This window comes from Phyllobates terribilis, unplaced genomic scaffold (assembly GCF_046119375.1).
Source record: "Phyllobates terribilis strain yellow unplaced genomic scaffold, ASM4611937v1 Scaffold_2__4_contigs__length_985480577, whole genome shotgun sequence".
NCBI lineage: Eukaryota > Metazoa > Chordata > Amphibia > Anura > Dendrobatidae > Phyllobates > Phyllobates terribilis.
Genome location: NW_027362762.1, coordinates 475083088 through 475105265, shown reverse-complemented (window position 1 = coordinate 475105265; position 22178 = coordinate 475083088). Strand labels below are relative to the sequence as shown.

Genomic DNA, 22178 nt, shown 5'->3' with positions numbered 1-22178 from the left:
GGAAGAGGGACCCTCGGCTGCAGCCTGGACTTGTCATGACTTCAGCAGATGTCAGAGGCAGCTGTAGCTGGGGATCACGTGATGCCTGTGAGCGGCCACCGATAGCGCCACTCACAGGCATTATCAGCAAGGGAAGGTATTTACAGAGATACTTAAGCCCACATGCTGAACACATTGGGAAACTTTAAAAAAGTACCGGACAACTTCTTTAAAGGAAAGTCCGCAGGTGGAAAAAAAAAAATGGCGCCGCTCATTTGCATAATGAGGGCGGAAGCCGCATGGTTGTTCCGCAGCGTCGCGGGCGCAGGCTGGTAAGCATGGTGCGCACATAGCCTAAGAAGAAACTAGGAAGATGTCAGTCTTTGTTTTTTACATTTCTGCCACAAATATGCCAGCGTTCTCTGTATTGCTTGATAGAATCAAAACATACTCAGAAAACGCAGGTAAAAAGGCAGAAAACCCCGCTAAGGGTATGTGCACACTGTCCGGAGCCGCCTGCGGTCCCGACACAGTGGAATAGCCACGCGGCTTCCATCCTTATTTTATGCATATAGCAAGCGCCATTTTTTTCATGTGCAGACTTTCCTCATAGAGGTCAATGGGGAATGGCCACATGCAGAGCCGCAAGAGAAACTGACATGGTGGGGTCTGGAAAGGGGTCACATGTCCGCGGGTGATCCGCAGGTGCACAGAGACGCATAGTGGACATGGGATTTCTACAAATCCCATCCATTATGCTGTAACATCTCCACGCTGCATAAACACTCAAGCTTGTAACCCGCAGCGGCTCCTGATCGTGTGCACACACCCTGAGGAATAGACTAAAACTTCAGAGGCGATTGTTGAAGTGTCTTCTACTCGAAAAATGTCATAAAAAAGTGCACCCCAAAACACCAACTAGACTGTCACCACAGCCATTACTCCTTGTGAGACACATGCATCACCACCAGGATAATGTACAAGGATTTACCCGCGAATTACCTAGAACTACACATCCCATCGAGCATTGCGCTTTCTGATGCTATATCCCAAGCACTGCCCTTTTAGTCCCCACCAATCAGAGGGGCCGGTATGGCAGCCAGAGCCCTATATAAGGCGGACGCGCGCTCTTCTCGCTCTCTTTCTGCCGTGCGGTTTGGCATGATGGTTGGCGGGATCGGGTGTCCGGAAGGCCAGGCCTGCCACACATGCACAATGGCGCTGCCTGTCGCGGGGTCTCCACACCGCTTTACATGGAGGTGACCAGGTGAGGAGTAGCCGGCTTTCATCAGCGTGCAGGCCCTGATCGAAGCTGGGTTAGAACTTCATGTGTCTAACACGGTCAAACAGAGGCCGACATGAACGTTTCCTTCCGACGGTCGCTGTTCTGGCTTCTGTGCCGGTGATGGCAACATTATGGGGGAATACAGCTGTTGTGCGTGCTCGGTGCGGTACCGTCTGCCCGAGTGCAGGACAGACTGCGGCAGTGAGTGCGATACCGGCCATAGAAACGCAGCTAGTGCACGGTACCGGCGGCCGGTAACGTCATCTGCTAGCTAGTGCAGCTGAAGGGCGCCTCCTGCTCTGCTCTATGGCGGGAAATACAAGGTTTTTATTTTTAATCTGAAGTCTTCAGTAATGGCGGCTGCGGCCTGTCACTGTAGGCGCATACAGGAGCTTACATGGGCCGCTCGGGGTGAGAATGGACTCCTGCACTTCCTCCATAGAGCCATCTGAGGGCGCCAGCGTGCTCGGCTCTGTAGTAAAGTGCCAGTCACACTGACTGGTATAGTGAACCATGCCTATTGGTGGCATCCTTAGATCTGGTGGGTGACTGGCACTCTGTAAGTCACACTACATGGCCTGGCAGCGTAGACCACGTGCACACCACCTGCTGACACTAAGGTCATCAGCACTGGCCTCTGCTGGAGGTTCAGGCTGCAGAATGTATACTAGTAAAGTCTGATCCCTTAGTGATGGACAATGCATGACAAGGATTTACTTATCCGTCCTATACTTAGTGTAACCTTGTACTTGGTATCTTACTTTTTTTTTTTTTTTTTTAGATGAAGGTCCCTGTGGAAATGAAGCCGCCCTTTAAAGGTAACTGCTTTGTCTCAATAGAAATGATCTTCCCTTCATAGACTTGCATTGCCATGACTTGAGATCTTGGGTGTAACCAACACTTCTGATCATTATAAATCGCCTCTACATGGGGCAAGTGCTGTTGATTATGACAACTTTACGTGTGCATAAAAATGATTGCACCTAACGGTTTTGCTTGTTAACTGGGTGATAACATATCTAGATGGCATTCTGCAATGAGCATTCCTAAATACACTCCTCTGAAGGGGCTATTAGGACCTTGGCCCCTACTGATCAGTGCTTGTAAAAGTTTAGATATTTTCACCCTTGGAAGCTCCCTGCTGATCTGAGGTCTACTAGTCTGGATATGTTAAGTTGCAGTAATGTAGCCACTACTTAGGTTGACACATATTGGAGCTGTCTGGGCATAATGATTGCTTTTGTTGACTGACGCATGTTTACCGAGGGCTGCAGCTAGCATGTAGCAGCAGCTTTTCCAACGACATGCAAGAAAAACGGTGGGGCTTTGACAGGTTGGGTCTAAATCTGGTGCCTGAAGCTGTCACTCGACCTACCTACAAAGCATTGTCTGACTGTTCGATAACATCACTGATAACTTTATTTAATCTTTCACCCTATCCAATGACTAATATTATCTGACCTTTATTTTCAGCTGTGCCAGTAGAAGCATTAATACCCAATGGCTGAAGATTACTGGAGTGGTAAGTGCTTTTCAAATTAAAAGGGTTAACCAGCAGCCATGTTGGTAGTTTTTGCCTACTGGATGTCCTGTGAACAGATGGTTCTTCAGACTAGTAGGTTGGCACAACATGTGTGCATAACTGTAACAATGATGTTGCACCAGGCCTATAAACCATAGGAGGCATTGGGGATCCTGCTGGTAACTCAGTTTGCAGCATTTCTGTCCACTAGTCAAAAACTACTGAAGTGGCTGCTGAGCCAGGGGTTTTTTGAATTTTATTTGCTCACTTATAATTTGACTATCTAAAAATCCTTGGGACCACTGATCCTCAAAACAAAGGTCCCTCAGTCCTCTGATTAGAGAAGAGGTGTTCTATCTAGAACTGATGACTGTGCACTAACTCCAGGGAAGTGAAGGGATTAATGGTCCCACTTGCACACCTTTGCTCCATCCATGTGGCCTTTTAAGACCATTGTTCTGAGCATTGGTAGTTGTCCCAGTGGTGTGATCCTAGCAGTCAGACTTATCACCACTTCACATATTTAACTTCTGTATAAAGTAGTAACATGGTGGTTTTTGTCTGGTCTGTGATGACCAATTACTTTGGAGACTGTTGGATGACTCCTGCGGATATGGGACTGAGGCCAGTAATGACCACCACTAAGACTATGCCATTATGTCTGCTTTAACTTGTGGAGTTTACTACTTGGTGACTAAGGAATAGCTTGGGGCACTATCCATGGTTCTCCAGGAATAGAATAGTGATTACAAATGCCTTTACATAGGCATATTCATTTTGTCTACACAGGCAATTCTTAAGAACACTAAAACGAGCTTTCACTTACAAAGACTGATCGGGGCCAATAGGGCCATAAAGCTGGTTCTTTATACTGTAGTGTTCAATACCCTAACTAATCATATAAAATGGAAGAATAAGAATTCCTTGCTGATTAACTTTGTTTTTTAACCCTTCAGGTAAAACTTACAGTTGTGGATCTCTGGATGGTGAGTTACAAAATTTCTGTGGAATGCTTTCCTTTTTTTAAGATGTCTGGAGGAGTGAAGTGTGGAAACACTTCTGAAAACTGCAGAAATCCAGAAGTGAACACATACAGGAGGGGGACACGCAGATATTAGACTGCGCCTCAGTGTCTGTGTATCCAGTAGGCATACACACCCAAAAATGATGCGCCGCAGAGCGCACGTTCGCTTTGTGTGCATCCTTTGTCTATGGCTGTCAGCACATACGCCCAGTCACTATTTTCAGACAAATCGCTCTCCATTTAATTTGATAAAATTGCCCTTTTTTCAAAAATGGCTATGGTTTCACATGTCTTGCATTGTTCATGCTTTTGTGGTGGAAGCAAAGCTGAACATTGGGATCCTGACAAACACAGCAAAACCTGCTTTAAGCGTTTTTACTGCAGAGCAAGCTTTGCCTTTAAAAAAAAGCAGAAAAAACACAACGTGTGAACATTGCCTAAGTGGTTGCTAAAATTGGTGCTTTGCTTTGTCATCAAAATCCAATGATAGATGTATATTAAATAGGCTGTATAATCCTCAGTTTAACACTATGCCTACATAGCCTTATTAACAAATCCTATGTCCCTCTCTAGCTGTCATTTTAATGCTGACTCATAAAATGCTAATATAAGAACTATCCACAGTCTGAAATGGAAGTAAAATATCCTGATCAGGTCTAAGATCTAATTAGTAATGTATTCTTTGAATTCTTGAAGTGGACAAATGATACATGATGAAAACTAAACAATATAGCTGGAATTACCGGCAGAAACTTCTTGTTGATGACTGTTTTCTGACTATGTCCTGGCTGTCTTATTATGGTGTGGTAGAATTACAAGCCTGGACTAACATGTGATTACTTTACTGTTCCAGGGACGTGCATTAGATGGAAGTCCAGATGTTCTATAAGGATTAGGTATGTTATTACTATCCATCTGATGAATGGGTGAGTTCTACCAAAGACTGATATGATGAGACCCTGGAATAGGAAGTGCCGTCAGATGCGATAACTGACGATGATTTTCCACCCTGACTTGCAGTCTTTATTCACCCTTCTGCTGGCATAGGAGTATGCTCACAAGTGCAGGGCCTGGTCACTGCTGCTGTCAATGTAGTAACCAGAGAACTCTGCTTTAAAGCTTAAGGAGAACCTGTATACTATTAAATTCCATACAAATATTAGTATCTGGTTAAAGGTCAGGCACTGCTATTTCTCCAATTCTGCTTAACATGCTTTAATATATAGATGTTTCTTAATGTGTACACTTAAAGGGGTTCTCTAAGAATTTAGATTCTTTTCTAAATTGCTTTATTTAGCAAAAAATGTTTGCACTCTCGTACACAGGATTTTAACAATGACAGCTTTAAGGCTATGTGCCCACGATGCAGAAATGAAGCAGAAAATTTCTGCAGCATTTCTGCATCTCCCTGGCAGAAAAAAACGCATGCAGATTGTGCATGCGTTTTTCCTGCAGAATACATGCGGGTTCACATGTGTTTCCGCATGCAGATTGACAAGCGCTTTCCAGGCGATGGCATCACTTGGAAAGTGCTTGACAACTAGGTCACACTGTATAAATCCATGCAAACAGCATGGATTTATACAGTGTGACCATAAAAATGAAAACAAATAAAGCTATAATCACCCCCGATGCCCGGCGTGGCTGCAGCGCTGGTTCCCGGCTGCCGGCATATCGCGAGACAGAGCGGTGAAGGGCCTGCGGTCACATGACTGTGACGTCACCGAAGGTCCTTCAGCGCTGCTGGCATTCAGAGAGAAGACGCGGGACAGGTGAATATAAACTTTATTTGTTTTATTCTTTTTTCACAGGTACAATGGTACCCAGGTCTGGATGAGTCTCCTCTCCTCCAGAACTGGGTACCATCCGCACATAGAGACGCATAGAAGCCGCTTGTAAAAATGTACAGTCGCGGTTTCTATGCGTCTCAATGCAAGTCAATGGCGGGAGTTCCGCTGCGCTTCCGCAAAATTAAATGACATGCTGCAGATTTTTGTACATAGCATAAACGCTGCGGAAAAATCCGCAGCATGTGCATAGAACATGCGGAATCCCCTTGGGGACCATGGGGTGCGGATTACCTAGCGTTTCACACGCGTTTCCGCTGCGGAAATTCCGCAGCATAAACGCTTGAAAAACGCTACGTGGGCACACAGCCTAATCAGTCTGCACCCAGCCTAGATATTGGAGTAGGGTGGGCTGTGTGAAGAACATCCAGTCTACCAGGCCCCATGAGCACTCGTTCCTCTGCAGTCAACCTGACAGGACACTGAGTGGAGCCCAACTAAAGGACTATATAAACACTGTAGCTGGTAAAAAGAACATCAATCTGTCAGCCTGACTGTTGCAGTGCAGAGTATATCCGTCTCATTCTTCACACAGTCCATCCTAGGATGGCTGCGCACTGCTAGATGGAAGTTGCCATCTTTAAAATCCTGTCAAATCGCACTACATGAAGCATGCCTTTTTTTTTTTTTCAAAAACTTCTAGAAAAATGTTAATGACCTTTCTCAAACACTTTTTTAATACAATTTACAGCTGATTAAAGTGACAAGGTTGCTGGTTGCCCCAATGATGCTATGTGAATGTTCAATTTGTCTTTAATGTCTGCTACAAAGTACTTACAATATATATATTTTTTTTCTCCTGCAGGTTTGATATCAAAGGACATCTGAGGTGAGTAACCCTTAAGTTTACTGGAAGCTGTTCAGTGACCTTATAATTGGTGGACAGACTGAATGAGATGCAGCTATGAGACAGACCAGCATGACTTGGTCTTGATATGTGCTTGATTCTTGGAAATAACTGGTTAATTTCCCTTACAGTCTATATGGAAGATCAGAGGCTCCAGCACATGGTGGTCTGCAAAAGAGGAGGAAAAAGCTGAAGTTTGACACTAATGATTTTATAATTGAGTTCCAGAAAATTTAGATACCTTTTTACTAGTGGGTCTCCTGTATAGTTTCACTAATTAAACTTATCTTGGAACACATGCTGTCTATTTGTCTTAATTGTAAACACTGGCCCTAAGCAAACTTCAGGGAAACGAGGAAGCAGATCTAGATTACAAGTGAATAAAGTGTAGACCACATCAATCCAGAAGCAACATGTGGTTTGGGGCTTGTCTGTAACTTGCTAATTTGAGTATTAAAGATTTAAAATCTTACCACTCACATTCCAGTTGGGAACTAAGAACATCACACAACCCACATACCTGCCAGGACACATGCAGATCTCCTGGGTTTTTATTTTTAAATGTGCACATGTCCTGGCATGAATGTAGTTTTAGGCATCAAGTAGTTAATGCTAAAATTTAAAGGTGACATACTGCCTTCTACTGGTCTGTTAATATATTGGCACTTTAAGGTTTCATATACTCATTAGGGTGTTACCACATAATCAGACAAATTGCAGTATGTATTATGCCCTGTATCTCCCATGGTGCACAAGTTTCACATGAACTAACACATAATATACAATTAAGTGGAACACTACAATGTAAAAATAAAGCACCAGACAACTCATTTATGCTAAGATGTTATGTTGAACCTTTTGCATGATCCTCCAATGGTGCAATAACCACATGATCTACATCCCTCTACAATTCAGAGAACTTGTCCAATTAAAATCTGACCTACTGTTGTAATCAAACAATGGGTGAATGCTTGGCGAACAACCTTACAACAAGTACATATAGTAGAGTGTAGGATATTACAGGAGGGACAGAACAGCAGCCTTCACTCCAACTCTGTGACCCCCCCCCCAATACAACATTAAACAGATCTGATGTGTGGGTAGCATGTCCTCATGGGTGACAACACAGCAGCTGTACACTAGCTAACACCCTGCTGCAGGAGCCATAATTGGTGTTGGCACAAACCATGGCTGTTTAACCCCTTAGATGCTGCTGACAATAGTGTGACATCCAAATGGCTAACAATGTCAGAGGTTCTTTCTTAAACCCCCATCAGCACCCTGAAACAATGCTTGTGTGGTCCTTATGGTTGTCACAGCCGAATAACAGCCTTAAGGTTATGTTCACATTGTGTCTGCAGCAGATTTTTATGCAATTTACAGCTGCACCTAGCAGTACCAGCAAAGTCTTGAGAAACCAGAATTTATCGGTCAACTATGAAAGAGGGGATTTGCCCACCAAGGACAAGTAACCTACAGGCTTAGAAGGGGTGGCACCTGTTGTCTCCTGTCCTTGATAGAGGAAGCCTGTCACAGGTTCCCTCCATCAACCTTTTGAAGATGTCTGGATTCTGAAGAAGCGAGCTGTTGAGCGGAGCCCCTGTCTGGGGTCAGCAGCTCCAGCATTGGACTGGCAGCAGGAGCTGTGCCCCTGTCTGGGGTTGACAGCCCAACAGCATACTGGTGGCAGATGGTGAAGGGGAGCAGTGCCCCTGTCTGGGGTGGGCTGCCCCAGCATCGCTCTGGCGCCCTGTGGGAGGTTGCAGCTTCAGCACTGCATGATATGGTGGGCTGCATGCTTCTGGTCTCTATGTAGCCAGGGACGTGGCATGATGATGCCATTGTGTACTCCGCTGGTCACATGACCGGACCAGGAAATTCCAGCCACGTGTGTGCAGATGCAGAATGAAGCACTGCAATAACCTCTACAGCCAGCAGGTGGCACACCCAGAGGGCAGTCACCCCAGACATTAGGAGTGCATAATAAAAAAAAAAGTAGAGCAGGTGCTGCTATATAAGCATCTAGGCACCGTTACTCCAGGCTTCCCAGCTACTTCTGGCTCTGTTATAAAATGGAGTCAAAGTGAGCAGCAGCAAATTCAGCAGCCACCTTCATCTCAGCGGCTGCTTGGGGAGCCCCAGGAGCCATGACCCCCTCGCGTTACCGGTAACACCTGGACCTCGGGAAGGCGAGGATCTGCAACCAGGTCCAGCCATCGTAGCTCCAGCAGGATGGATGAATCTGCAGCCTCCAGGGATGATCCCCCGGCTGAGAAAAGTCCTTCCTCCAAACCGGTACCAGTCCTTTTGAGCCGTCTGGGTAAGTGATCTTTGAGAAAGTTCACTTACTAATAGTGTTCTTTCTTCTTGTCTATTAATAGGGGAAGAAGTGTACCTCCAAGCACAAGAAATGTGCATTATGTAAGGCCGTATTGGCGGACTCCTATCCCAAAAGACTGTGCCAATCCTGTATTAACCAGACTTTAGCAGACGAAACCCCTAGTTTCACCTCAGGGTTAAAAACTAGTCAAATCAGAGATCAGCAAAGTCTTCTCTAAAAAAGTTGAGAAAGGAGGATACAGATTGTGAGCTCTGCCCAGTCCCTGACATTTCCCTCTCATCGGCCTATGAGGTGGACTCGGATGATTCATCCTCAGACAGTGGTACAGGTCAACATTGTTTCTCGCTAAATGAAATTGACGGTCTGGTTAAAGCGGTCCGCTCAACTATGGGCATTATGGATCCCAAACCAGAAAAATCAGTCCAGGACATTATGTTCAGGGGACTGGGACAAAGAAAAAGGTGTTTTCTGATTAATAATAGACTTCAGGACCTGATACATAGGGAATGGGAAAGACTGAAGAGAAAGGGCTCTCTCCCCCATTTCTTTAAAAGGGAATACCCCTTTGAGGACTCGGCCTCTTCCTCTTGGGAGAAAGCCCCAAAGCTAGGTGTAGCTATAACAAAGGCATCTAGAAAGTCATCTCTCCCCTTTGATGATATGGGGGCTCTTAAAGACCCTTTGGACAGAAAAGTTGATACCTTTCTCAAAGGGACCTGGGAAACAACTGCTGGGGCTTTAAAACTGGCAGTTGCTGCAACTTGTACTGCCAGGTCCTTGATGATGTGGCTGGAACAGCTTGAATCTCACCTAAAAAATAACACATCCAGAAAGGAGATATTGTCCAACATCCCACTCATGCAGGGGGCGGCAGCTTTCCTAGCGGACGCATCTGCAGACTCTGTTAGGTTGGCAGCAAGGTCGGCCGCCATGTCCAACGCACCCCGTAGAGCCCTGTGGCTTAAGTGTTGGTCGGAAGATATCCAGGCCAGAACGAGACTGTGCTCTATACCATGTGAGGGGGAACATCTCTTTGGACCAGTTCTGGATGAAATCTTGGATAAGGCAAGCGCCACGAAAAAAGGATTCCCTAGCCTATCCATGTCTGCTTATAAACGTTCATTTTGTAAAAGATGATTTGTATGTAAAAGACCGCAGAGAGATCAGGATAAATGGGAAGACCGCATGCCGAAAGGTAGAGGGTATCTGTTCAGCTCTTCTACTCGGGGGCCTCGGAAGCCGAGTCAATGACTCATAGCCCAGGTAGGGGGGTGGCTGTTGGGCTTCTAGCCTGCCTGGACGAAAAATTTCGGCCAGTAATTGGATTCTTGATCTGATAGGTCCGGGTCTGAAGTTCGAGTTCCAGGCAATTCCTCATGGGAGATTCATCTTGACCCTGGTCCGTTCCTCAGAGTCAGAGCAGCTGGTCCTACAAAAAGAGGTGCTGGTGGAAGTCCCAGCGTCCGAAAGGGGTTGGGGTTCTACTCACCTCTCTGCCTGGTCTCTAAGCCGGACGGCTCCTTCAGATGTATTATTAACTTAAAAGCTCTTAAGTTCTTGATAATTCCCACCTTTAAGATGGAGTCTGTTAATTCAACAATAAAATTTCTGTTTTCAGGCTGTTGCATGGTAGTATTAGATTTAAAAGACGCCTATTACCATGTTCCTATCCATAAGGAATGCCAGAAATACCTTAGGGTGGCCTTGGTCATGGATAAGAGAGATCAAGCATTTCCAGTATAGGGCCCTGCCGTTTGGTCTGGTCATAGCCCCCCGGATGTTTACTAAAATTATAGCAGAGGGCATGGCTCATGTCAGGGAATGTGATATTTTGATTATCCCTTATCTGGATGATTTCTTGGTGTTTGGAAATTCTGCCTTCCAATGTAATAAACACCTAAAAGAGGTGATCACCATCTTAAGAGAGTCTAGGCTGGGTGCTAAATTTTGAAAAATCTAGGTTAGTGCCCTCAAAAGTTCAGCAGTTTTTATGAATTATGCTTTATTCAGATTCAAGGATGTTACGTCCGGGAAGCCAAAAAGCAAAAGAGAAGGAATCAGGTGAAAAATGCCGTAACAAATCCGGTCATGTCACTTATAGCAGCAATGTCCCTGTTGGGTACCCTGACATCATGTTTCCCAGGGGTTCTGTGGGCACAATACCACTCCAGGGTTCTACAGTGGGATGTGCTATTTAATGAAGTTTCGCTTAAGGGACACCTGGAAGGAAAGATGTCCTTGTCACCCCAGTCAGTAAAGTCCTTACCATGGTGGGAGGATGAGGTGAACCGATCTCGAGGGGTTCCCTGTGTACTTAGAACCACTAGAACAATTACCACCAATGCAAGTCCCAGTGGGTGGGAAGCCCATCTGGGGGATATGGTAGCTCAGGGGACCTGGTCAAATAATGAAAAGGGTCTCTCCTCCAACGCAAAAGAACTGCTGGTGGTAGACAAGGCGGTTAATAATTTTAGTTTTCCTCCAAGGTCAGAATGTAAAGATCCTTTTGGATAATAGAGTTTTGGTAACATACGTGAACCACCAGGGGGGGTACACGATCAAGATCGCAGGTGAGAGTGATGGATCATCTCTTTCAGATCACGGAATGTCAGCTCATTTCCTTAACGGCCTTCCATATAAGGGGAAAAGAAAATACAAGAGCAGACTACTTAAGCCGCTATCCAAGGAGGCAGGGAGAATGGGAACTAAAACAACACATCTTCTCCCAAATAGTCCGAAAATGGGGGCCTCCGGTGGTAGACCTGTTTGCCACAAGACTAAATCGGAAGACAAGGCTCTTCTGTTCCGTAAATCCCAGAGAAAATCCCCTGGCAGTGGACGCTCTCCTGATACCCTGGGATTTCACCCTGGCCTATGCCTTTTCCCCCATTAGCTCTTCTTCCCATGGTCATAAGAAAGATCAGGGAGGACAAGGCGAGGGTTCGGCTGGTGGCACCCTTTTGGCCTAGGAGGCCCTGGTTCTCATGCCTGAGGAGCATATCCATCTCCAATCCTTGGGTCCTGCCTGAGGTTCCGGATCTCCTCGTCCTGGGTCCAATAGTCCATCCTCAAACATCTGGCCTCCACTTGATGGTATGGAACTTGAAAGGTCACTGCTAAGTCAGAAGGGGTTTTCTCAAGATCTGGTAGCTACCCTAATGCGTAGCAGGAAACCTGTTACAACTCGAATTTATGCCGGAACTTGGAAGAAGTTTTTGTCTTTTCCTGGATCTAGAGTTGATGAGGGGCCACCAATAGGAAAAGTTTTGGAGTTTTTACAAAAGGGTCTTGAACTAGGGTTATCCACCAGCACCCTAAAAGTTCAAGTTTCTGCCTTAGGCGCCCTATATAGCTGTGATCTGGCGGGCAACTATTGGGTTTCTTGGTTCATTAAGGCAGCGTTTAGATCTAGACCCATCATCAAAAGCAACTTGGTTCCCTGGGACCTAAATTTGATTCTAAAGGCCTTGACTAGTTCGCCTTTTGAGCCAATAGAATCAGCAACCCATGACTCCCTCTCCCTTAAAACAGTGCTGCTAATAGCTTTAACCTCGGCTAGGAGGATTAGTGACATTCAGACCCTGTCTACGGCCTTGCCATTTACTCAAATCCTGGATGATAGGCAGGATCAGGTTTACAAATTACTCTATCTCCCTAAAGGTAGCTACTCGTTTCCACAGACTTCAGGAAGTAGTCCTACCCTCCTTCTGTCCTAATCCGAGTAACCAGAAAGAAACAATTACATACATTAGACGTGAGGAGATGTGTGGTTAGTTACCTCTCGGTTACCAAAGACTTTAGGAAATATAGCTCATTGTTTATATCCTACCAGGGGGTTAGGAAAGGGTTTAAAGTCACAAAGTCTACCATAGCTAGATGGATTAAGGAGGCTATTTCTCCAGCTTATACATCCAGCGGCGAGGAAGTGCCACAAGGGTTGAAGGCTCACTCCTCCAGGAACAGGAAACCTACCAAAATAAAAGGGACGGCACCTCTCTTCCTCCCCAGTGTGTGGTTTCCTGTTCCTGGAAGAGGATACCCACGGAACGTACCTGGGGAGATTTCTCCTGGTGCGGACCCTGTAGTCCTGGCGGCAGGAGGGCTGTGCTGAGAGGTGGGGGCACCCTTCTTGAAACGATTGCTCCAGCATCGGCGGGCCACCTCCGGATTCGGAGGATGGTGCCGAGAGAAGCGCAAAGCAGCATGGGGCCGGATGTGACGTCACATCACATGGAAAAGATGGCGCCGGTTTGTTGATCGGCACATGCGCGGGGCAGGCTACTTCTGGCGAGCCGCTCCAGAGGCCGCTCTAACCAAGGATGCACTATGCCCACTAATGGCACTACAGAAGCGCTATGGCTTCATGTGCAGACCGGAATTGAGGTTGGCGGGGGTTATAAGGCGGTCTACTTCCGGGTTCAGAGGTGGAGATCGCCATAGCATATAGGCTATTGTGGTAACTCCCACCACGCCCCTTACTGTGCAGCCCAAGCTCTTTCCATACCAGATATAAAACGAACACATGGAGTAGGCACTGAGCGGGTGAGGTGTTCAGGTTGTGTTCTTGTGTGGACTCTTGTCTGTTTGGGCTCCATGTGCCCCCTAGCTGCTCTCTCCGTAACCTGCCGATGCCAGAGTTAGCTCGGCTGATTAGCACAGGTTGCTTAGGCAGGCTCCACGTGCTCCCTAGCTGCTCTCTCCGTGACCTGCCGATGCCAGAGTTCGCTCGGCTGATTAGCACAGGTTGCTTAGGCAGGCTTAGATGTGCTTAGGCAGGTATTTCCCGTTTGGCAGTCTGGCTCCGGCAAGGGGGTTGCTATACACCCCGAGCAGACTGCGGGTTCCGTATCCCTGGCACCGCCTGTTAGCCACTTGGAGGGTTACTCCGCAGGCCGGTCACACACCGGCTGGGAGCACACACTTCCTAGCGCCTGCTGCGTAGTCTCTGTGCAGTCAACAGAGCTACAGCTACGTTATTTGTTGCACATCTTCCGTGCAGTTAACGGAGACAGTGCGAATCCTTTCCTGTCCCGGTGTGTGGAGGGAGTTTTACTTTAGTTGGTTGTTTTTCATTCTTACCCGGTGGGTGTTCGGCTGCAGTCTTCTAGGCTACATCATGGACCCCGGGTTCGGTTGCTTTCCATTTTAATAAAGTTGTTGCAACCGTCCCCTTAACACATACACCCTCAGACATTAGCTCAGAGAAGGAAAAGGAAGAATCTGGAGAATTAATTGACTTTGATAGCTCAGAACCATCTTTGTCTGGTGGGGAATATGGTTCCAGGTGGAAGAAACGACAAAATTACTAAAAATCATTAGGTCTACTATGGGGGTAGACCCCAAGGGAGCATAGATCTGTGCAGAATTCCATGTTCAGTAAACTGGAGGAGTGTAAACATCGGGTGTTCCCAGTCCACAAGAACTTACTTTCCCTGATAAAAAAAAAGAGTGGAAAAAAACAGTTAAAAAGGTGTCAGTCCCAGACACACTTAAACGGAAATATCCTTTTGAAGATGAGTTAACAAATGTTTGGGAAAAATCCCTGAAAATTGACATGGCTATTGCCAGAGTTTCTAAGGAAGTAACCCTTCCTTTTGAGGACCTGGGTTCTCTAAAAGATCCTTTAGATAAGAAGGCTGACACATTCCTCAGGGGCACATGGGAGGTGGCAGCAGATTCCTTTAAACCCAGCATTGCAGCCACATGTACTACCAGATCTCTGGTAAAGTGGTTACAAGAACTAGAGTCCCAAATAAGGAATAAATGTCCTAGGGAACAACTCCTGGAAGCACTCCACACTATCCAGAAAGCAGCTGATTTCCTAGCTGACTCTTCAGTATACAGCGTCAGATTTGCAGCCCGGGCCTGTGGTCTCTCAAACTCGGCACCCTTTGGCTTAAGAATTGGTCAGCCGATTTCCAGTCCAAAATGAAATTATGTGCCATTCCCTGCCAAGGTGACTATTTATTCGGGACAGTCCTAGATGACATATTAGAGATGGCGGCCGATAAAAAGCGAAATTTTCCCCCTCCCTCTCAAAAATATAAAAAATACTTTCGGGGGTCAACAACTAGGGGAAGAGGGCAAAGCCAGAGAGAAGATAGTGGAAGAGGGGGGTCGACCCTGGAGAAGAGACAAGAGTCAGTCCAGGAGCTTCCTATTTAATAAGGGCGCCACCTACAAAGGGGGGCCCAAACATCAATGACGCCAGTCTACCAGTGGGGGGAATATTAAAGCAGTTTTACCATCAGTGGGACTCACTGCCCGCTATCCAATGGGTAGTGGATACTCTTTCCAAAGGCTTAAAAATAAGTTTTTCTTCCGTTCTCCCACTTCGGATAATAGAGACCCGGGTAGGCAAGATAAAGCAGATCGCATTGGAAGCAGAAGTCAAAAAATTACTAGACAAACATTTGTTAGTCGGTGTGCCAGAAGGGGAAAAAAGAAAAGGGTTTTACAGCAATCTATTCCTAATAAAAAAAACTGATGGTTCCTACAGAACAATAATAAATCTAAAAGCCTTGAACGTAAAAATAAAAACAGAAAGATTCAAGATGGAGACTTTGAGATCAACGGTAAGCTTTTGTACCCCTTCTGTTTCATGGCAGTGATAGTACGCATCCTTTAAGTCTATCACATCCCAATCCACCCAGACCACCAGCAATATCTCAGGGTGGCAGTAGAGTTCCAAGGCGACCTTTTTGCATCTGCAATATCAGTGCCTGCCATTTGGGGTGTCACTAGCGCCCAGAATTTTTACCAAAATAGTGGCAGAAATGACGTCCTATATAAGAAAAAGAGACATATTAACCCCTTAGCGACCTTAGGATTTTCCGTTTTTGCTCCCCTTGTTCCCAGAGCCATAGCGTTTTTATTTTTTTTGGGCAATATGGCCATGTGAGGGCTTATTTTTTTGCGGGACGAGTTGTACTTTTAAACACCATTACCAGTTTTACCATATCGTGTACTGGAAAACGGGAAAAAAATTCCAAGTGCGGTGAAATTGCGAAAAAAATGCAATTCCACAGTTTTTTTTTTTTTTTTTCTTTCCACGTTCACTGAATGCTAAAACTGACCTGCCATTATTATTCTCCAGGTCATTATGAGTTCGTAGACACCAAACATGTATAGGTTCTTTTTTATTTAAGTGTTGAAAAAAAAATCCAAAGTTTGCTTAAAAAAAAAAAAATGGCGCCATTTTCCGAGACCCGTAGCGTCTCCATTTTTCGGGATCTGGGGCCGGGTGAGGGCTTATTTTTTGCGCGCTGGGCTGACGTTTTTATTGATAGCATTTTGGGGTAGATACGATGTTTTGATCGCCCATTATTGCTTTTTATTGCAATGTTGCGGCGACCAAAAAAACACGTAATTCTGGCGTTTTGATTTTTTTTCTCGTTACACCATTTACCAATCAGATTAATTCTTTTTATATATTGATAGATTGGACGATTCTGAACGCGGTGATACCAAATATGTGTATGTGGGGTTTATTTTTTAGTATTTTATTTTGAATGGGGCAAAAGGGGGGTGAATTAAACTTTTATATTTTTTCATTATTTTAAATATTTTTAAAAACATTTTTTTACACATTTTGCATGCTTCTATAGTCTCCATAGGAGACTAGAAGCAGCAACTGTCTGATCGCCTCTGCTACATAGAGGTGATGAACAAATCACCCGTATGTAGCAGAAATGCTCCTGTGCTATGAGCGCCGACCACTAGGCGGCGCTCATAGCGATCTTTACATGACAACCACTGGGGTCTGCTGCAGACCCAGGGTTATCATGCCCACCCATCAGTGACCCGCGATCACGTGACAGGGTCACCGATTGGCCAGGTAAGTGACGCGCTTTCGGCGCGTCGCTGTTAAATGCTGGTTAACATCCGCGGGTGGATCGCGATTCCACCCGCGGCTGTTGCGGGCACATGTCAGCTGTATAAATCAGCTGACATGTGCCCGGTCCAGTGCGGACTCAGCGTGGAGCACTCACTGAATCGGGGGTGATGGCCTGGGCGTACTAATACGCCCCAGGCCAGTAAGGGGTTGATAGTGCCATACCTAGATGACTTTTTTTTTATAGTCGGAGACTCAGAAAAAGCCTGTTCTGTAGCGGTCAAACAGGTTTTATCAGTTCTAACAAGGTTGGGTTGAATAATAAAGAAAAATCAAGGCCCAAGCCCATTCAACTTCAAACTTTTCTGGGCATCAACCTGGATGCTATTCATCAGCGTTGTTTCCTCCCACAAGAGAAAGTTCAAAAAAATCAAACAAAAAATTGTAAATATTCAAGGAAGACATATCTCACTAAGAGAAGCCATGTCCTTGCTAGGATCCCTGACAGCCACAATTCCAGCAGTACAATGGGCTCATTTCCACACAAGAAAACTACAGTGGGAGATCCTGGAAATACAAACCTCAGTAGGAGATCAGGTGGACTACAAATTTCAGCTGTCTGCCAGGACACTAAATTCTCTAAATTGGTGGGCGAATTTAAAATAATCTTCTGAAGGGGGGGGGGGAGTGCCATGGACAGCAAAAAAATCCAGTTGTAGTCACCACGGACGCAAGCCCTACAAGTTGGGGTGCCTACCTAGAGGGGGGTTGGTTTCAAGGTTTATGGGGTTCCAAGTTAAAAAGCGGATCCTCAAACCTAAGAGAACTGACCGCAGTCAGGAAAGCATTACAGGCTACCTTAAAATACTGTATGGGGAAGGATGTAGTAATCTTATCGGGCGACAGCACAGCGGTAGCTTATATAAATCGCCAGGGGGGGAACCAGGTCAGACCCATTGATGTTAGAGGTAGAAAAAATATTCTCCATGGCGAAACAAAATCTATCACTTTCAAGCCACCACTTAAGGGGTTCAGAAAATATTGTTGCTGATTATTTAAGTCGCCATTCACTCAGTCAAGGAGAATGGGCTCTAAACAGAAGAGTCTTCGATCAGATTTGCTCAGCCTGGGGTCTTCCGGAGATAGATTTATTTGCCACCGGAGAAAACCGTCAGGTAGAAAAATTCTATTCTTTAAATTCAAGGGAGTCACCAGACAGGGTGGATACTCTTCTGCAGGAATGGGGGTTTCGCCTGGCATATGCCTTCCTGCCCTTTCCCTTGATTTCCATAGTATTAAAGAAAATACATTAGGAAAAAGCCAGAGTAATACTGATTGCCCCCTTCTGGCCAAAAAGGGCCTGGTTTACTTGACTAAAGGTCAAGTCAGTCTCAGACCCCTGGATCCTACCTGACAATCCAGAGCTACTATCTCGGGGTCCGGTGACCCATCCTCAGGTTCCCAGATTACACCTAGCTGACTGGAACTTGAGAGGGATTGTTATTGGCCAGGGGTTTCTCAGAAAACTTAATTTCAACTCTCCTGTTGAGCAGAAAAAAATCACCTCCCTTAAATGCGAAAAGATTTGGAGTAGTTTTCTTTTCTTAAATTTTCGGGTCAGGTCATGACTCCCCAGAGTCAGCTAGTTCCCATTTCGGATATACTGGAATTCCTCCAAAAGGGTCTAGAGACGGGTCTCTCCACTAGCTCCTTAAAGGTGCAGGTTTCAGCCCCAGGCGCGCTATTCGATCATAAAATAGCTGATCACCCATGGATATATAGGTTTATAAAAGCATCCTTTTCATCCAGACCTATAGCCAGTCCTAGGGTAGTCCCCGGGACCTTAATTTAGTCCTCAATGCCCTTACAGGGGCTCTTTTTGAACCCATCTCATCCGCTCTGCTAGGCGGGTGAGTGAGTTAAAGGCTCTCTCAAGTCCTCTTTTTCTTTGAAGAGGCAATTTGCATATTAAATTTCCCAGAGGAGCATTGCATGGCTAATAAGCCTCCTTACCTTGACGTGCCAGAGCTGGTGTGTCACTCTCCATAAGGAGAAACGCTACCCCTTAGACCTCGGTCCAGAGCCTCTCACCTAGCCAAATCAGTTCTCATACTTTTCACTGACCAGGGTCAACAGCCTGAAACACCGTGTCTGAAAATTGAGATTCTGATTTGGTTTTTATCCTAAGTCATATTGCATGACTCATTAAAGGGTTGATTGTAACTTGCAGGATTGCTACTTCCAATAGGTGGTGCTATAGAGTACAAGTCCTCTTTTTCTCTGAAGTGGCAATTTGCATATAGGCTCTCTCAATCAACCCCACATTTACAAACATCTTACAAGATAGGGTGATATTGAAGCCAGATCCAGCTTTCCTCCCAAGTCAGGAAATAGTGCTCCCTTCATTTTGTGATGAACCAAAGACCCAAGGGGAAATAACATTTCATTCCCTTGATGTGAGAAGGTGCATCCTTAGATACCTTGAGGTAACGAGTCAGTGGAGGAAGTCCTTGGCCATGTTTGTTTCTTTTCAGGGGGCAAACGATGGTAAAGCAGCTACTAAATCTACAATTGCCAGATGGGTTAGAATGGCCATAATTTTACCCTACACTACCTCTGACCATGATCCCCCTCAGGATATAAAATCACATTCTACCTCTTGAGCAGAAAGAGCCAATGCCTCGGTAGACCAGATCTAGCGGCAATCTGGGCGTCTCCGACCACCTTCTTCAGACACTACAGGTTAGATCTTGGGTGGTCTGATCTTTCCTTTGGGAGAAAGGTTCTTTCAGCGGTGGTCCCGCCCTAGGGATTTCATCTATTTTAATCTCCTGTATTGTGCTGTCATGGTGGAGGATAAATATGATAATTGCTTACTGGTAATTTGATTTTCCAGAACCATGACAGTGCCGCGGTCGTGTCTGCCGGGGTACTCGGTAATCGAGCAGACTGTCCGAAGGGGGTATCACTGTGGTGACTGCCCAGTCCCGTAGCCCTGACTGGGCAAGTGAAAAGGGGGAATTATTTATAGGGGATTATAGTTTATGGATGATCCGTGACACCAGCTGAGGTATTTGGCCAGGGATGGCCAGCGCTGCATATGGGGTCTCCAGGGGATAGATGATAGTGCAGCAAGATAGATCACTCCCCTCAGCCGCTGCGGGCCCCTGGGGTGATGATGGAGGTTGTGATGAGCAGTGCAGGAGAAAGAAGCAAAGAGGCAAATTAATTCAGTCTTTACCTTTACTGATGAGGGTTGCAAGTTGATTCCAGGAGGGGTACTGGTCAGTAGGTCCAGGGTCCTGCCAGACTGGAAGCAGATGGAGTCCACTCCACCAGGTGGGATCAGTATGCCTTCCTTCTGCTCTTTATATTTAGGTTTTTAGATGCCTGTGAGCTGATCTGTCCCTCTGTGTGCTTTCTTCTCCTAGTAGTTCTTCCAGCAAGCAGAGCGAGCCTAACAGGATGCTGTTCTGTGTCTTACAGCTCCTGGCTCTCTATTCTGCTGTGCTGTTGGCCTACACGTGTGACCAGAAAACTTTATATTCCTCTGGTTTCCAGACTTGGGGTGCCACAACAGCACCGTGCTACTTCCCTCCCTTCTCTTTTACTTTGGTGGCAAAAAAATTCATGTTTTAAAAAAAAAAAAAAAAAAAATCACTGGTTTATGCAAACACTTTAAGGTGAATATTGATAACTATTGTTGTATGCATAGATGCCATAACAAGGCGGTTACCTCTTATTCTCTGTAAACACACTGGGGAGGAAGAGAGGTGCTGCCCCTTTCATTTTGGTAGGTTTCCTTTTCCTGGCGGCGGATACTCTCTCTCTGCACGGTGCTGTCATGGTTCTGGAAAATTAAATTACCGGTAAGCAATTATTATATTTTCTGCCTTGCTTGTGTATTTGAAAAATACAGCATGTCACCTCTTTCAGCGTTTATGCAGCAGAAAACGCACCTGCGTCTTCGCTGTGTATTTTTCACCCATAAGAAGTAATGGGTGGTCAAAAATATGCAGCAAATACGTGCATTTTTTAAGCAGCCGTTTTCCTGCCAGAGAAAAGTTACCAGCAGATTTGCAGCAGAAAAAAAACACAACGTGTGTGAACATAGCCTTAGAGTGACGGCTTTTTCAGAAGTTGGCAACATTTAGGTGGTAAATAACTTTCCTTTCTGGTTATGCCACTTTTCAAAAATTAATGCAAAGCACCTGAAGGGTTAAACTACCTGACAGCAGTTTTTAATGTTGAGGGGTGCTATTTTCAAAATGCTCTCACTTTAGGGTTTATCCAATAGTTCCCTAAAGACACTTCAAAACTGAATGGGTCCCTAAAGTAAGTTTAGTAAATGTCATTGAAAAATTACTGCTATCATTTTTAAAATCTTTTACATCTCAAAATAAAGACATTTTATAGATGGTGCTGATGTAAAGCGGACATGAGGGAAACTTTAACTATTGTGTGGTATGACTGTCTGGATTAAAGGGGTAATCCTTCAGTTTGACATTTCTACCAATTGGCAATTTTAAAATTTCTATCAACACAACTGACCTAAATTTACCAGGATCATAAAATGTGTCACAAACCATCTCGATCACTGTGAAATGTTGAAACATCCAAGAGTTATTGCCACTTAAAAAGTGATATATTCAATTTAAAAAATTCAGTGTAGATAGACTGCAGATTTAATGTGAAATGACTTGAGTATAAGGTCTCTGCAGCCCCCTATCCCTTCTGTAAACTAGACTCTTATCACAGAACTAACAGCCTATGCGAACAGAGACTTATTAGATTGTGACAAACTGCCTGCAGTTGTATAGTGCTGCTGGTTAGTTTGTGTGACAGTACCCTTTATTGCTCTCCCTTGGTGCAGCAAGAAGTGTTTATATACTGGTCTAACCATTCCCTGCATTGCAGAAGCCACGCGAGTACCAAACCACTAGTATGTGAAGACTTGTGCATAAGTTACCTGTTGGCTCAAACATGTCCAGGACACAGAATCCAGATCTGTAGGTGTTTTGAATGGGTTGTCCAGGGTTATTTGTAGGCAGGCTTGCTGCTGGTGTTTGAAAACCTTTTCCTAATCCTATAAATGACTAATGTGCACACATGAGCTAATGACACTGTCTTAATTAAACACATCTTATTCTCAGCCAACTTCATATTACAAGGCATGTACAGTACAGACCAAAAGTTTGGACACACCTTCGTATTTAAAGATTTTTCTGTATTTTCATGACTATGAAAATTGTACATTCACACTGAAGGCATCAAAACTATGAATTAACACATGTAGAATTATATACTTATCAAAAAAGTGTGAAACAACAGAAAATATGTCTTATATTCTAGGTTCTTCAAAGTAGACACCTTTTGCTTTGATGACTGCTTTGCATACTCTTGGCATTCTCTTGATGAGCTTCAAGAGGTAGTCACCGGAAATGGTCTTCCAACAATCTTGAAGGAGTTCCCAGAGATGCTTAACACTTGTTGGCCCTT

The 22178-nt window shown here is 45.1% G+C and overlaps 5 non-coding genes across 5 annotated transcripts; all 5 read left to right on the top strand.

The window, feature by feature from the left end:
- Window positions 1-1274: 1274 nt before the first annotated feature.
- LOC141256925 (small nucleolar RNA SNORA16B/SNORA16A family) lies at window positions 1275-1411 on the top strand. The gene has a single exon (XR_012317864.1). It is a non-coding gene; the product is annotated as a small nucleolar RNA SNORA16B/SNORA16A family (small nucleolar RNA).
- A 1103-nt stretch (window positions 1412-2514) lies between these two features.
- On the top strand, window positions 2515-2647 carry LOC141256938 (small nucleolar RNA SNORA44). Its single transcript, XR_012317877.1, has one exon. It is a non-coding gene; the product is annotated as a small nucleolar RNA SNORA44 (small nucleolar RNA).
- A 699-nt stretch (window positions 2648-3346) lies between these two features.
- Window positions 3347-3417, top strand: LOC141256955 (small nucleolar RNA SNORD99). The gene has a single exon (XR_012317893.1). It is a non-coding gene; the product is annotated as a small nucleolar RNA SNORD99 (small nucleolar RNA).
- Window positions 3418-4518: 1101 nt separating this feature from the next.
- On the top strand, window positions 4519-4589 carry LOC141256952 (small nucleolar RNA SNORD65). Its single transcript, XR_012317891.1, has one exon. It is a non-coding gene; the product is annotated as a small nucleolar RNA SNORD65 (small nucleolar RNA).
- Window positions 4590-4754: 165 nt separating this feature from the next.
- Window positions 4755-4825, top strand: LOC141256932 (small nucleolar RNA SNORD49). Its single transcript, XR_012317871.1, has one exon. It is a non-coding gene; the product is annotated as a small nucleolar RNA SNORD49 (small nucleolar RNA).
- The last annotated feature ends 17353 nt before the right edge of the window (window positions 4826-22178 follow it).